Source organism: Bos mutus, chromosome 3 (genome assembly GCF_027580195.1).
Source record: "Bos mutus isolate GX-2022 chromosome 3, NWIPB_WYAK_1.1, whole genome shotgun sequence".
Taxonomy (NCBI): Eukaryota; Metazoa; Chordata; class Mammalia; order Artiodactyla; family Bovidae; genus Bos; species Bos mutus.
In genome coordinates this window covers 69,950,932-69,965,374 of record NC_091619.1, presented here as the reverse complement: position 1 = coordinate 69,965,374, position 14,443 = coordinate 69,950,932, and positions in this window count along the sequence as shown.

Below are 14,443 nucleotides of genomic sequence, written 5' to 3'. Positions count from 1 at the left end.
ATTCCACATATAAATGCCATCATATGATATTTGTCTTTCTATGCCTGACTTACTACACTTACTATCTCTAGGCCCATCCATGTGTCTGCACACAGCATTATTTTGTTCTTTTTTATGGCTAAGTAGTATTCCTTTGTATATATGTACCTCATTTTCTTTATCCATTCCTCTGCTCATGGAATTTAGCTTGTTTCCTTGCCATGAATATGGTAGATAGTATTGCAAAGAACATTGGGGTGCATGTATATTTTCAAATTATAGTTTTCTCTGGGTATGTGCCCATGAGTTGGATTGCTCGGCCATACAGTAATTCTGACTTCCTGGTGGCTCAGATGGTAATCCACCTGCAATGCAGGTGACACAGGTTCCATCCCTGGGTTGGGAAGATGCCTTAGAGAAGCTAATGGCAACCACTCCAGTATTCTTGCTTGGTGAATCTCATGGACAGGGGAACCTGGCAGGCTACAGTCCATGGGGTCACAGAGAGTCAGCACAACTGAGCAACTAACCCTTACTTATGGTAGTTCTATTTTTAGTTTATTAAGGAACCTTCATACTCTTCTCCATAGTGGCTGTACCAATTCATTCCCACCAACAGTGTAGGAGGGTTCCCTTTTTTCAATACCCTCTCCAGTATTTATTGTTTGTAGTTTTTTTTTTTTTTTTTTTAAATTTTATTTTATTTTTAAACTTTACATAATTGTATTAGTTTTGCCAAACATCAAAATGAACCCACCACAGGTATACATGTGTTCCCCATCCTGAACCCTCCTCCCTCCTCCCTCCCCATACCATCCCTCTGGGTCGTCCCAGTGCACTAGCCCCAAGCATCCAGTATCGCATCAACCTGGACTGGCAACTCGTTTCTTACATGATATTTTACATGTTACAATGTTATTCTCCCAAATCTTCCCACCCTCTCCCTCTCCCACAGAGTCCATAAGACTGTTCTATACATCAGTGTCTCTTTTGCTGTCTCATACACAGGGTTATTGTTACCATCTTTCTAAATTCCATATATATGCGTTAGAATACTGTATTTATGTTTTTCCTTCTGGCTTACTTCACTCTGTATAATAGGCTCCAGTTTCATCCACCTCATTAGAACTGATTCAAATGTATTCTTTTTAATGGCTGAGTAATACTCCATTGTGTATATGTACCACAGCTTTCTTATCCATTCATCTGCTGATGGACATCTAGGTTGCTTCCATGTCTTGGCTATTATAAACAGTGCTGCGATTCTTTCCCTTCTGGTTTCCTCAGTGTGTATGCCCAGCAGTGGGGTTGCTGGATCATAAGGCAGTTCTATTTCCAGTTTTTAAGGAATCTCCACACTGTTCTCCATAGTGGCTGTACTAGTTTGCATTCCCACCAACAGTGTAAGAGGGTTCCCTTTTCTCCACACCCTCTCCAGCATTTATTATTTGTAGACTTTTTGGATCGCAGCCATTCTGACTGGTGTGAAATGGTACCTCATAGTGGTTTTGATTTGCATTTCTCTGATAATGAGTGATGTTGAGCATCTTTTCATGTGTTTGTTAGCCATCTGTATGTCTTTTTGGAGAAATGTCTATTTAGTTCTTTGATTTTTTGATTGGGTCATTTTTCTGGAGTTGAGCTGTTTTTTTTTTGATAATGGCTATTCTGACTGGTGTGAGGTGATACCTCATTGTGGTTTTGATTTGTATTTCTCTAGTAATTAGTGATGTTGAGCATCTTTTCATGTGCTTTTTGGTTCATAAACTTTGCTTATGCATATAAGGGCTTCCTTGCCCCTGGGGATCCTGGTATGAAAAAAGAGCTTATAAACTGAAGAGTTAAGAACGGAAGTGAATCCATATAATGGAATGTTAATCAACAATAAAAAGGAATAATATAATTTAGAGTACTTAAAACCATAGAAAGTAGAATGGTGATTGCCAGGGACTAGGGGAGGCAGAATGGAAGTTATTATTTAATGGCTATAGAGTTTAAATTTTGCAAGGTGAAAAGAATTCTAGAGACGGATGGAGGTAATTTGTACAAGATTATGAATCCACTTCATACCACTGAACTGTACACTTAAATATAGTTAACATGAAAATTTTGTTATGTGTATTTTACCAAAATAAAAATAAATTAAATTTAAAAAAACCACCTAATAAAGCATATTTACATGATTTATTGCTCTGTGATTCCCTTAATACTTATTTTTGAGTCATTTGTAGAAGCCCCTCTAAATACAAGCACACTTGAATACAGCTATGGAACCATGTTTGTCAATCTGTGGAATTTTCAGTATCAGGAACTGAAACAATAAAGTAGTAGAATATTTTGGTAGGTGATACATAGGCAGAGAAATTGGCCTAAAAAGATATTTTATAATGTTACAAAATACAATTATTGGTACTTTACCTTTTCTTTGTTTTATTTTCTTTTCCTCCCTTAAACTTGCCAGCATTGTTTTATATTCTATTCTATATATTATTTTATTTGCTGCTTTTTTTGGTCCCACCTGCAGAAATATTTCATCATAAATTTAGACAATTGATTTTTAAATAGAATAATTATATACATATATCTCCTGAAAAGTAATATCTCCTAACTATCTTCCAACTACTTTTTAAGCTGCCTGTTGTTTTGTCATAATTTGATTCTTTCTTTCCAGTAAAGGAAAAAAGACAAATTTAAAGTAGACAGAGAAAAAAAAAATCCCAGTGGCCATCAAGATTGATAGTCTTATTTTTCAAATGAAGAGACTGAGATCTTGAGAGATGGCTTGGGTCCATAATGAGTCAGTCTCTGGGAAGGCCCTTGGACTATGTTAATTCAACCAACCATTTTTGGGAGTAAGTATTATAGGCAACCAAAGCCTTATAACACTTTGAAAGGCAGTAGAGTGCCATGGCAACCCACTCCAGTACTCTTGCCTGGAAAATCCCATGGACGGAGGAGCCTGGTAGGCTGCAGTCCGTGGGCTCGCTAAGAGTCGGGCACGACAGAGCGACTTCACTTTCACTTTTCACTTTCATGCATTGGAGAAGGAAATGGCAACCCACTCCAGTGTTCTTGCCTGGAGAATCCCAGGGACGGGGAATCTGATGGGCTGCTGTCTATGCACAGAGTCGGACATGACTGAAGCGACTTAGCAGCAGCAGAATGCCATATTCTCCATGGGACCTCATTAAATATTTGCTGATTTTAATTACAATTATTTCCAAGTGATATGCATTCCATTTTGTTTCAATTCATTTAATAACAGCATTCATGTTGATTTTTGTCACATAATTCTAATGATTTTAAGATTTTTTATGTGTCCTTTTAAATTTTTCATTATCCTTTTATATCATAGTTTCTAGCCCTCTTTTAGTAAATTTACAAATAAGACAAAATCTTGATTATGCATTTGCCTAATATGTATTATACTGTTGTCCTTTGATTATATTTTGCAAACAGCTGTAGTATGTACATCCTCTGAGCCAATCCATTACATCAGTTAGTTATGAAATTAAGGCGTTTTTTTGAGGGGTAGCATATTTTGTACTTCATAGGATGGGGTAGTTTCTTCAAAACCATTCTGGCCTATTATGTATTTAAGTAATTAAGATTGATTCTCAATAAAGAAAAATACCCTTCAAATAATTATTAAAAAAGACAGACCATAAGCAGCCTACAATATGCTTTCTTTCACAGATTTGTTACTGAAAACAAAACTTATCATATGATAATATATATTCTTGATTACCATAATATGAAAATGACAGAATAGTATTTCTCACTATAATGAAAGCATCAAGAGCAATTTATCCATATATAAATATAACTTGAATATAGTAGAATGTACTGTAGCTTTAGAAAAATCTGAGTCTCATTTGATTGTTAAAGGAAAAAAATATGTTTTCTAAAGAAATATTAAAATATGGTCATAGTTTAAAAAAAAACTAAACAAATGGTTGAGTCTTCAAAAAAAAGGCAAAATTTATAAATAAATTATGATCCTAATTTCCTGTTTTATTTCTAGATCCCATTTTAAATTTATTTTTCAATAAAAATTAATTTTAAGAGTAACAGTACAATAATTATATTTGACTTTATTTTTAACAATTATATTATTTTAAAATAAGAGTGGTTTGGAAGGAAACTAAAAATAAAGAAACTAGTTTCTAAAAAATATTATTAACTTTTCTATGATCTTCTATGAGAATTATTTAATTTTACAAATTAAACATTTAATTATTTAGCATTATTTAAATTATTCAATTTTATAAGCCATTAAAACACAGATGAGAGATTATATTCAGTTCTAAAAGTACGTTAAGAAAATTCCTGATTATTTCACATCCTTTCAATGAGAATCAATGATTCTCTCTTTGTAATAAAACTAGGGACAGACAAGGCTGCTTGCTACCCCAGATCTGGTGGCCTGGAACTTGACACATTCAATATTTGAGAGACATATAAACCATCTTGGCACATCAAAGATATACTGCACAGGGTTGGAAAGATCTTCAATACAATGTGATGCTCCCAGTAATGGTGGTCATGGCATAGAAAAGAGACAAAGAAATCATCTGTGGGGCTTAACAAAGGCTTCACATAGATGAAGAATTATTCAGACGGTTCCAGGTAGGGGAAAAACATAGGAAAGAACATTGTAATAAGAGAGACAACACTTGTAAAGACTCAGACTATGATAAAGCACCCTCTGCTCAGAGAACTGCAGGTGATTTTACATTGTAGTTGCATTCAAGGAATTTGGGATTGAAGTTACCTATGGCAAGAAATGCCAATGAATTTAAGCAGAATCCAAATCTTTAAATACTTTTATTTGCCTTACTAAGCAATTTGAGCATTCTTCTCTAGTCATGGGGAGACTACATGGTTTTAAGCAGCAGATCTGAATTAGTAGAATGTGGTTTGGAAGTTCACCATAGGACACTGGAAAACTGATTGGAGAAAGAAGAGACCTAAAGTATAGGACCCAATGGCCAAAGAAGTAATTCAGAAAGAGATGTTGAGTTCTAAAATAAAGAAGCAGTGGAAACTAAAGCAAAATAATACAGTTCTACGACACAGATAATCGTGAAGGTATGATCACTCACCTAGAGCCAGACATGTCGGAATGCAAAGTCAAGTGGGCCTTAGGAAGCATCACTACAAACAAAGCTAGTGGAGTGAGGGAATTCCAATTGAGCTATTTCAAATCCTAAAAGATGATGCTGTGAGAATGCTGCACTCAATATGCCAGCAAATTTGGAAAACTTAGCAGTGACCACAGGACTGGAAAAGGTCGGTTTTCATCCCAATTCCAAAGAAAGGCAATGCCAAAGAATATACAAACTACCGCACAATTGCACTCATTTCACAAGCTAGCAAAGTAATGCTCAAAATTCTCCAAGTCAGGCTTCAACAGTACATGAACTGTGAACTCCCAGATGTTCAAGCTGGATTTAGAAAAGGCAGAGGAAACAGAGATCGATTCACCAACATCCCCTGGATTATCAAAAAAAAGCGAGAGAGTTCCAGAAAAACATCTACTTTTGCTTTATTCACTATGCCAAAGCCTTTGACTGTGTGGATCACAGCAAACTGAAAAATTCTTAAAGAGATGGGAATAGCAGACCACCTGACCTGCCTCTTGAGAAACCTATATGCAGGTCAGGAAGCAACAGTTAGATCTGGACATGGAACTGGTTCCAAATTGGGAAAGGAGTATATCAAGGCTGTATATTGTCACCTTGCTTATTTAACTTATATGCAGAGTACATCATGAGAAATACTGGGCTGGATGAAGTACAAGCTGGAATCAAGATTGCCGGAGAAATATCAATAATCTCAGATATGCAGATGACATCACCCTTATGGCAGAAAGTGAAGAAGAGCTGAAGAGCTTCTTGGTGAAAGTGAAGAGGAGAGTGAAAAAGTTGGCTTAAAGCTTAACATCAGAAAACAAAAATCATGGCATCTTGTCCCATCACTTCATGGCAAATAGATGGGGACACAGTAGAAACAGTGACAGACTTTATTTTGGGGGACTCCAAAATCACTGCAGATGGTGACTGCAGCTATGAAATTAAAAGAAGCTTACTCCTTGGAAGAAAAGTTATGACCAACCTAGACAGCATATTAAAAAGCAGAGACATTACTTTGACAACAAAGATCCATCTAGTCAAGGCTGTGGTTTTTCCAGTGGCCATGTGTTTATGTGAGAGTTGGACTGTGAAGAAAGCTGAGCGCCGAAGAATTGATGCTTTTGAACTGTGGTGTTGGAGAAGACTCTTGAGAGTCTCGTGGACTGCAAGGAGATCCAACCAGTCCATTCTGAAGGTAATCAATCCTGAATATTCGTTGGAAGAACTGATGCTGAAGCTAATCTCCAATACTTTGTCCCCTTGTTGTGAGGAACTGATTCATTGAAAAAGACCCTCATGCTGGGAAAGATTGAAGGCGGGAGGTGAAGGGGACAACAGGCGATGAGATGGTTGTATGGCATAGCTGACTCAACAAACGTGAGTTTGAGTAAACTCCAGGAGTTGGTGATGGACAGGGAGGCCTGGCATGCTGTTGTCCATGGGGTCGCAAAAAGTTGGACATGACTGAGTGACTGAACTGACTTAACTGAGTTATTTCAGAGTACAGTTTGTAGGGATTCAACAAAGGAGATAGAGATTGGGTGATAACCTGTTTCCAAAAGAGCCCCTAATGAATCCCTATATCTTGGTATTAACAGCCTTATGCATTTCCCTACTATATTATAACAAAGTTGATCTGTGTGACCAATGAATACAGAAAAATTAATAGTAGGTGACTTCCAAGATGAGGGTATAAAAGTCTTCCCACTAGGTCATACAGTTTCTTTGTTGGATCATTGTCTCTGAGTGAATCCAGTCGTATGTTACAAGGAAGCTTATGGAGTTATGGGTCCACTTAGTGAGGATTTGAAGCCAGTTGTGTCATGAATGAGCTGTGTCAGACACAGATCCTCCAACTCTCTTCAAGTTTTTATATGAGTGAGTGCCCAGTTATCAGTTCATCTCCAGCATCATAAAGAATGAAGAAAGCACTTTTGCTATTGTTTAGTTGCTATGTTGTGTCTGACTCTTTTGTGGCCCCATGGACCATAGCCCACCAGGATCTTCTCTTCACAGGATTCTCCAGCCAAGAATACTGTGTGAGTTGCCATTTCCTTCTCCAAGGGATCTTCCCCACCCAGGGATCAAACCCATATCTCCTATACTGGTAGGCAGGTTCTGTACTGCTGAGCCACAGGGAAGCCCAGAAGCAGCACTAACGAACAGTAAATATTCTTCACTATATTTTAAGCTGCCAAGCTTTTAGGTAATTTGCTAGGCAGTAAAATGACTGTTAAAAGTGGAAGTACAGATAGTGCCTGGTGTTATGCAGTCCATGGGGTTGCATAGAGTTGGGCATGACCTGGTGACTTGAACAATGACAACAGCACAAACAGTGCACTTATTTTTACTTTTTGCTTTTTGTTGTGAAGAAGATAATGAGGCCATGAAGGAAAGCATTTTAAAAGTTAGAGTAGATGAAGAATGATCAAAAGGAGAAAATGTATTGTTAGCCAGGAAGACTTCTCAGTTGGTAATTTATCAATTGACATGGAGCTTAAGAGAATTATCTCAACTAGAGATTATGATTTGCCTAATTGATAAACAAGACTATATGTCTGCAAAGTAATTAAACTTGAGTAGTTTCAGATGGTAAAGCATCTGCCTACAATGCAGGAGACCTAGGTTCAGTCCCTGGGTTGGAAATATCTCCTGGAGAAGGAAATGGCAACCCACTCCAGTATTCTTGCTTGGAAAATCCCATGGACAGAGGATCCTGGCAGGCTACAGCCCATGGGGTCGCAAAGAGTCGGACACGACTGAGTGACTTCACTTTTTTGAGTAGTTTCATAGCAGCTCACCAATGTTATTGAATATATTTTGAAGGATATTTGTAATATCTCCCAACTATCTGCTGAATAATGTTCAAATTCACTGACTTTAACTTCCTCAGGATATTTCCAAGTAATAAATTATATGTATTCTATATTTTATCAAAACACTGTTGCTATTATTGCAACCTCTCACATAAATTCTCTAACAATGTTTTTCCTTATTGAGTTTCCTGCTAATAGCCAGTTTTACTTATCCAAATAATTTCTACTCTATATCCCCAATTCAAATGGTATGTCCTTTATTAAACCCTTCCTCTGTCTCTCCAAAAATATTTATTGTCCCTCCTTTGAACTTTGAAGCACAATGAATGTTACCATTAAAGAATGTGTAGTACAGTTGACTGACTCATTGGGTTGTATGTACATGTAGTATGGTTGTATGACTCATGTCACAGATATTGGTGTACTTCTCCAATTAAAATATAGGCTTTGTGAAACATGGACTATCTTTACTTATTTTAATAACTACACAATTCTAGGGTATATCTTGCACATTTTGTGTCTTAGTCTTCAAACAAATAAACATATGACCTGCCTCAACTTCACAAACATATGTCAGCTGACCTGAAAAACTGCATTATTTCATTAATAGAATTTTACTTCAAAGAGGATATACCATGTAGTGCAGCTGTTTTGATTCTAAACTTACATTTAATCAGATTTAAGTTTTCTTAAATGTAGAAGATTCTTACAGTTGATATCAAAGCAAGTCATCAGCTGCCAGTTAAAGAAATACATTGTGATTCATGTATGTTTCGCTAGCTTCCAAGGGGCTCAGTGGTAAATAAGCCATCTGCCAATGCAGGAGATGCAGGAGGCGTGGATTTGATCCCTGGGTTGGGAGAATCCTCTAGAGAGGGAAAGAATGACCCACTCCAGTATTCTTGTCTGGAGAATTCCATGGACAGATGAGCCTGGGGGGTTGTAGTCCATAGGTCAAAAAGAGTCCAGCAAGACTGAGCACTCACTGTAATGTACTGTATATTGCCAGCACATACGTAGCATATTCAGAGTAGCTGCTCATCATTGTTATATTAATTTGTATTTTTATCTGGGCAACAACACTAAACTATATATTCACTACTATTTGGGTCTTTACATGCTATTTAAATATCTCCACAAATACTACCCTGTATTTCAGCTCTGGGAAGAAAAAAATACCTTAGATATGAATGTTTGGTTGCACACAATATAATTTTTTTCACACATTATAATTTTTCTTGCCAAATTTCTTATAGTATATTGTGGTAATTTCAAATAGTGGTAAGGCTGGCGTGATGAGTTTATAAAATTTGCAGGACTCCTACTTAGGTACCAACTATCTGTCAATAACTTCTGACAAATTTTCAAGAAAATTTATTTAAATCACAACATCTAACCTCTGCCACAAATGAAATAGAAAATACAGTGAACCTCATTGATCTTCTCTAAGCTACAAAAGTGTATGATGAACTTAATGGAGCTTATGGAATCAGTTCAGATATAGAGATGATGTATTGCACAAACCCAAGGAATACCTTTCACATTAATAGAGCTTTAATGATGCACCTCAGAGGTGGACAGTGAAGGAGCTCCAAATATGAGCCTAGTTTGGAACCCAGTGTTTTATTTTGGTTTCCAAATAATTCAGGAAAAATATTCAGAAAAAAATTCAGAACTCTGAATTTGAAGACTATATAACTCAACTTTTAATTCTATTCCGATCTTCAATAAGAAAGTTGTAATTTTACAGAAAAAAAATGCTCTTTTTTTTTGCATTTTTATTTGTGTTTTGTTATTTTTTAATCCACCCCTTCTCCATCTGTGATCATCTAAAATATTAAAATCTTAAAATGACAGCATATAGTACTTCTGATCCAAGGAAGAATATCCACCTATTTAACTTGCCATCATATCTGCTTATTTAATTAGAGGCCATTATAGGGTCTACAGCTTTTCATTTGAGGAGCAATGAGAGTTAAATGACTGGTTTCTTTTGTTTGTTTGTTTCTTTAATACAGTCAAGTAAATTCAGAGGCATATGAATTGCCAGGTAATTAGAATATGTGTAATTATATAGACTTGGGAAATAGAGGTTTTTTTTTTTTTTTTCCTGTTTCCATTTACCATTTTGGTTTATTGTGTGTTTTGTGTATGTGTGGGTAGAACGAGAGAGGTAATAGGCTGTTTTTCTAAAATATAAACCAACAACAGCTGGCAAGGGCACATGCTCTCTTGGCAAAACTGAATTCAGAACATATCATTGTATTCATATATTTGAATGAAAATGGATATTGAATTAATCAGGACTTAGGTCCCTTTTATTTTTGTTCATTGTTCAGTTGCTAGGTCATGTCTGACTTTTTGCGACCCCATGAACTGCAGCACACCATGCTTCCCTGTCCTCCACTATCTTTGCTGAGTCTGCTCAAACTCATGTCCATCAAGTCAGTGATGCCATCCAACCTTATCATCCTCCGTCACCCCCTTCTCCTCTTGCCCTTAATATTTCCCAGTACCAGGGTCTTTCCCAATGAGTTGGCTCTTGCATCAGGTGGCCAAAGTATTGGAGCTTCAGCTTCAGCATCAGTCCTTCAAACGAATATTCAGGGTTGATTTCTTTTAGGATTGACTGGTTTGATATCCTTGCTGTCCAAGGAGTCTCAAGTCTCCTCCAGTACCACAGTTTGAAATCATCAATCCAGCACCACGATTCGAAAGCATCAATTCTTCAGCACTCAGCTTTCTTTATGGTCCAACTCTCACATTCAAACATGACTGCTTTTAATTTTTACAGATGTCAAAACTAAGATTCTTATTTTTAATGTGAATGATAGATGCTTTTATTATGATTGACGTGAAGTTCAAAAATGAGAAAATTAATTTTCTCATATGCTGAAGTTTACTCCCTTTTTTGAGGTTTATGTACAATTAGAATATAGAGTTAAAACATCTGATATTTTTTTCATAATGTTCCTAGGATTTGGGATAATTTATCTTTGTACTAGTCTTGAAAATAGTTGCTTCATTTGCAATTATGTTAACTGCAGTCTGAGGCTTTAATAAAACATTTTTGGAAACCAAATATTTGTTTTATTAGTTTCTTAAGTAACTCAGTATTTGTAATTATTTTGTACTTGCAGATTATAACCGTCATGCTTTTCTTCCCACCTGTGATATTTTGAGCTCCCTTTTCCCTCCTCTGAATTTTTCTATAAAAACCATATCACTATGCATCTTTATTGTTAACACCCTATATCCTTTACCTTCATATAAATTATTTCTGTAGACATTTTTATAACATTTTGTTAAAAATACTATCAGCAATATTTTTAATTGCTTAAAATTCTTCTGAACAATTAAAGTATTATTTATCGATCCATCACTTAGTGAAGGTTTATTCTTCAACTCAAAACTGAGTACAATTGGATTATGTTCTGATAAATTTGTTGTAAGAATATTACATTTTTCTGTCTTCAAGCTTATCCCTTGGGCAGTAAACAATAATCAATTCCAATGTGTCATTTATTTATTACAGGGAATATGTAAAGCCTTTTTCATTAAGATGTTTTTATCCTCATGGTTCCAGTCACAAAGTAAAATTATATTTTAGTTGATTATAAGTTGATGTGTGTTCCATTATAGTGTATCAATCTTCATAAATGACTAATGCACAAAAACAAATTTAAACTTGCAATGTCACTATTATGCTTTTATTTTCTTTAAAAAATCTAAGCATGCAATCCCTATCCTATTTCACTTGATAAATGGTCTAAGTCAAAATAAATGCTTTAATGATTTCAAATATATAATATATATTGGAGTAATTACTCACAGTTGAATACATTTTTATTTCTGATAAACTTCTGGGTTTCTCAGAATGACTAAAACACTAAAATTTTGCTTACTAAATTGGAGAAGCATACTGGAGAGGGACATGGCAACCCACTCCAGTACTCTTGCCTGGAGAATCCTATGGATGGAGGAACCTGGTAGCTTACAGTCCATGGGGTCACAGAGAGTTGGACACAACTGAGCAATTTCACTTTCACTTTCACATACTCACTAACTCTCTCCAGTTATAATTTAGCATTTCAAGAACAGGGTATTTGTATAAGACCTTACAAGGAAAGCAGTGCAGGAGCTCATGCTGGTTAATAATATGTTTTCACTTCTTAGAATTTGTCCAACCTGTATTTTAATGAGGGTATCACATGAGAAAAGAGCAAAGACATGCAACTGTGGAATAACATTTATTTCGTATATCAGCCTTGCTGTGGACTGAGCTGTGTCCCATCCCTCCACCCCCACCTCCAATTCCTATGCTGATGCCCTAGCCCCCAAGGTGACATATTTGGAAATGGGGTTCTAAGGAAGTAATTAAGGCTAGATAAGAATACAAAGGTGGGATCCTGATCTGATGATAGAATTAGTAGTCTTTTAGATGAGAAATCAAAGAGCTTGTGCTTTCACTCTGTCTCTGTCTTCCCTCCCTTCCTCCATCTCTCCTCTTTCTCTCTCTCTTTCTCTGCCAGATGAAGATTCGGTAAGAAGACAATCAGCTGCAAGCTCTCTGAAGAGAATTCTCATGAGAACCTGACCATACTGTCACCCTGATCTCCAACTTCCAATTCTTTAGAACTGTGAAAAAATAAACTTCTGTTATTTAGGTCATCCACTCTGTAATATTTCATCATGTTAGTCCAAGCTAACTCATACAGGCTTGAGTAATCAAGTTCTTGGGAATTTATTAGGTGTTTGTTGTAATCTGAGCATTTAGTGTCACTGAAATGGATCCCACATTGTACATCTTCCAATTACACACTGTACTGAAGCTATATAAAAGTTTCTCAATGCAGTACTCTTCAGTGATTTTTATTGCTTTTACTGGACATGTATCTTAGGCCTCCTACCAGGATGCCAGAACTGTAATTCAATTTTTATTACTGTAATTTGTTGTTTTTGTTCTGTTGTTAAAGCATGTCCAACTGTGACGCCATGGCCTGCAGCAGTCCAGGTTCCTCTGTCCTTCACTATTTCCCACAGTTTGCTAAAATTCATGTCCATTGAGTCAGTGATGCTATCTATCCATCTCATTCTCTGCAGCCCCCTTTTCCTTTTACCTTTAGTCTTTCCCAGCATCAGGGTCTTTTCAAATGCATCAGTTCTTCCCATCAGGTGGCCAAAGTATTGGAGTTTCAGCTTCAGCATCAGTCCTTCCAGTGGATATTCAGGGTAGCTTTCCTTTAGAATTGACTGGTTTGATCTTCTTGATATCAAAGGGACTCTCAAGAGTCTTCTCCAACACCACAGTTCAAAAGCATCAACTCTTTGGTGCTCAGCCTTCTTTATGGTCCAACTCTCACATCCATACATGGCTACTGGAAAAACCAGAGCTTTGACTATATGAACCTTTGTCAGCAAAGTGATGTCTGTTCTTTTTAATATGCTGTCTAGGTTTGTCATAGCTTTCCTTTCAAGGAGCAAACATTCTTTTTTTTTGTTTGTTTTTACTTTTTTTTTTATTATTGAAGGATAATTGCTTTACAGAATTTTGTTGTTTTCTGTCAAACCTCAACATGAATAAGCCATAGGTATACACATATTCCCTCCCTTTTGCACCTCCCTTCCATCTCCCTTCCATCCACCCTTCTAGGTTGATACAGAGCCCCTGTTTGTATTTCCTGAGCCATACAGCAAATTCCTGTTGGCTATCTATTTTACGTATGGTAATATAAATTTCCATGTTACTCTTTCCATACATCTTATCCTCTCTTCCCCTCTCCCCATGTCCATAATTTTATTCTCTATGTCTGTTTCTTCATTGCTGCCCTGTAAATAAATTCTTCAGTACCATTTTTCTAGATTCCATGTATGTGCATTAGAATATGATATTTATCTTTCTCTTTCTGCCTTACTTCACTCTGTGTAGTAGGTTATAGGTTCATCCACTTCATTAGAACTGACTCAAGTGTGCTCCATTTTTATGGCTGAGTAATATTCCATTGCATATATGTATCACAACTTTTTATCCATTCATCTATAGATGGACATCTAGGTTGCTTCCAAGTTCTAGCTATCATAGGTAGTGCTGCAATGATCAATGGGATACATGTGTTTTTCAATTTTGGTTTCCTCAGGGTATATGCCTAGGAGTGGGATTTTTTAATTTCATGGTTGCTGTCATCATCTGCAGTGATTTTAGAGCCCAGTAAAAGAAAATCTGTCACTATTTCCACTTTTTCTCCTTCCATTTGCCATGAAGTGATGAGACTGGATGTCATGATCTAAGGTTTTTTTTTGTTGTTGTTAATATTGAATTTTAAGTTATTTTTTTCACTCTTCTCTTTCATTCTCATTAAGAGGCTCTGTAGTTCCTCTTCATTTTCTGCCATTAGAATGAATTCATTTATGTATCTGAAGTTGTTGATATTTTTCCTGGCAATCTTGATTCCAGCTTGTGATTCATCTAGCATGGCATCTCACATGATGTAGTCTACATATAAGTTAAATAAG